We start from the raw sequence: 3,161 nt of genomic DNA, 5'->3' as shown, positions 1-3,161 counted from the left end.
TTGCCTTTTAACTATTTCTTAAAACATTAAAGTGGTTTTTTTATCGACTAGGCACATTAGCCAAGACAATTTATGTTACAACAGCAAAGGACAAAATTATGATACAAAATCTACTCAAAAGCTACATTTCACCTAAAACAAGGAGCATATCAAATGAGAATATCACATAGCTTCTGGAGTCCTTGAGTCCTGTGTCCAGTTCTGGGAGCCACAATTTAAGCTAGAATGTGTGCAGAGGAGCCAACCAGGAGTCTGGAAACCAAGCCCTATGAGGAACAGTTGAGGAGTTGGGCAGGTTGAGCCTAGAGAAGAGAGGAGATATGGTAGCCATCTTTAAACATCCAAAAAGTCACCCTATGGAAGATGGAGCAAGCATTTTTTATGTTGCTCTGGAGAGTAGGACCCAACCCAATGGATTCGGGTTACAAGAAATATTCTGACTAAACATTGGAAAGAACTTTCTGATGGGAATAACTGTTTAACAATGAAGCAGACACCCTCAGAAGGCTGTGGACTCTCCTTCATTGGAGGCTTTTATGCAGAGGTTGGACTGTCATCTTTTGCGGATGCTTCAGTTGCAATTTGATGACTCACGTTCTCTTCCAGTTCTAAAATGTGATGTTTCTCTAATAGCTGGTGCAGTAGTGAGTGACACAACTGGTTTTATATGTCCAGACCATTTTGCAATGGTCAGCAACCTGGCTGTCAAATTCTGCACAAGCTTTAGTCTCTTAACAGGGTTAGATTTAGGAGTGTGAGTGCGCATGCACTGGGCGCTGAGCCGAGGGGGGCACCATCTCAAAGCCAGGTAAGCGAGGCACTGGGATTTGGGAAGGAGGCATGAGCCCTCAGGCCTTCTTCCCCAAGCCGCTAGCACTTTCCCAGCCAGGTGCTCCCTTACTCACCTTTTCAGTATCTCCTTCCCAAAGCTAGGTGCTTCCTTACTTGCCTTTGGGAAGGCTGGGCAGGGGCACCAGTTTTTGGCCTCGCACAGGGTGCCATAGTACCCAAGTCCACCACTGTTCTTTATCTTCAAAGGCAGCCCTATGTATAATGCATTGCAATAATCTAGCCTGGAGGTTACTAAAGCACAGCTAGCAGATGTTAGGCTGTCCCTGTCCAGAGAAGGGTGAAGCAGAGCTGCCAGTAGCAGCTGATGGAAGGTGCACTGTACTACTGAGGCCACTTGAGGCCCAAATTGCAGCAATGGACCTGGGAGTACCCCCAAGCTATGCACCTGCTCCTTCAGAGGGAGTGTAACCCCTTTCAGAGCAGGGCTCATCCCACTCATCAGGTTTAGGGAGCCACCCACTAACAATCTTGTTTGGACCAGGCTTCAGTTTATTGGCTCTCATGTGATTCATTACTAAGGCAAGGCATTTGTCCAGAATATCCACTGCTGCACCTGCAGGTGTAAAAGAAGAGTAGAGTTGTGTGTTACCAGATGATTGCTGGCAGCATGCTTCAAATCTCTGGTTGGCCCCCATTCAGTGGTTTCATGTAGATATTGAACATCGTGGGGGATAAAATTGAACACTGCAGAACCCCACACTGAAGGCTCTATGGGGCTGAAAAGCACTTTCAGAGCATCAGCCTCTGAAAATGACCTTCCAAGTAGGATTGGAACTACCACAGTGTGTTGCCATCCACCCCCAGTTCAGGCAGCTACAATAGGAGGATACCATGTTCAAGGATACTGGAAGCCACTGAGTGACACACTCCTGACAAAAGTCATTATATGAAGCAGCCAAGGCAGTTTCAAGGTCAAAACTGGACTAATCCCACGATTGAAATGGAAAATGGAATGAAACATGGAATAACTCAATAAGTTATTTTTACTTAGGAACTGATTTGTTGCTATTGCTTTATCATACGATGGCTATGCATCATAGCTGATTATACATTTTAATTTAAAATTTATAATGAAATATTAAACTGGAGGCACTTCTTCCTTTCTCCAAAACCTTCATCTCCAGGACCATTTTTACATAGCTTGCCACTTAAGAACTGAGTTGTGCTGCAGGATGGTGTATCAACCACTAGCATATGAACATTTCTAAGATAAGAAAATGTCTTTATAGTATCTGCTCACCAGACATGCAAAGACTGAAGAAGCAAAGCTAGTCTTGACACAGCTGGGCCACGTGGAGAGTGGCAGGTGATGGGGGCAGCAGCAAACAGCAAACAAACGTTAGGACCTCTGCAGCATCCTTTAAAAAATATAGTCAGAGGAGCTGGCTGAGCAGGTACCTGTTTGCAGATGTTCATTTAGCTTCTTCTCAAACAATGCTTTATCCTAAACCAGCTTCAGTCTGATTTGAGAACTAGCTATATTCAACTGGCAGTTGAAGCCCGGATTTCCTGCAAGTGGGTGGTCTTTCATGTCCCCCACATGGCAAAATGGGGGGGGGGAGAGATGGTAATAGTGATGATGTGGTGTAGTGGTTAAGAGCGGTAGTCTTGTAATCAGGGGAACCGGGTTCGATTCCCCGCTCCTCCACATGCAGCTGCTGGGTGACCTTGGGCCAGTCACACTTCTCTGAAGTCTCTCAGCCCCACTCACCTCACAGAGTGTTTGTTGTGGGGGAGGAAGGGAAAGGAGAATGTTAGCCGCTTTGAGACTCCTGAAGGGGAGTGAAAGGCGGGATATCAAATCCAAACTCCTCTTCTTCTTCTTCTGTCTCTACACAGCTCTCCCAGTAGAAAGACAATCCAAGATACTTGCTTGCACCCACAAAGGGAGGGAGTCAATGTGTCTCTGTGCCCCTCTGTAAAATGCTTTCCCATTAAAAACAGACATCCCAGTTCAAGAGCATTCTAGGACTGCTTTGCAGCATATGCAACGGTGAGTTTTTCAGTGTGATCCTAACCATGTCCTACTCAAACACAAAGCCTATTAAATTCAGTTGGACTTTCTCCCAGATAAATGGGAATAGGATTGCTTACCTCCATTACTTGAGAAGAAAGCCTGTTGAACTCATTGAAACTTACTTCTGCACCATGGGCTTTGATCTTACGCATTCACATTTACTTGGAAGGAAGATGACAGCCGTATGGAGTTTGGGATGAGTTTGGGTCAGGGAAACCAGTCAATTCACATCAGGTTAAGACATGATCCCCACTTCCTCCCCACCCACAGGTGTGGGCAGACAGCGTGGAAA

At 45.6% G+C, this 3,161-nt stretch overlaps 1 long non-coding RNA gene across 2 annotated transcripts; it reads right to left on the bottom strand.

Annotated features, from left to right (window-relative positions):
- Positions 1–84: 84 nt before the first annotated feature.
- Positions 85–3,161, bottom strand: LOC309517097. Of its 2 annotated transcripts, XR_014213148.1 has the most exons (4): positions 2,947–3,161; positions 2,093–2,210; positions 1,317–1,405; positions 85–302 (listed from the first exon to the last, which is right to left on the bottom strand). It is a non-coding gene; the product is annotated as an uncharacterized lncRNA (long non-coding RNA). The 2 variants fall into 2 exon arrangements; XR_014213147.1 differs by having other exon boundaries at positions 85–1,405.

The sequence above is a fragment of the Podarcis vaucheri genome, assembly GCF_965113315.1.
Source record: "Podarcis vaucheri genome assembly, chromosome: 13".
NCBI lineage: Eukaryota > Metazoa > Chordata > Lepidosauria > Squamata > Lacertidae > Podarcis > Podarcis vaucheri.
Note: the sequence above shows the minus strand (reverse complement) of the source record. Positions and strands in the feature narration are given on the sequence as shown.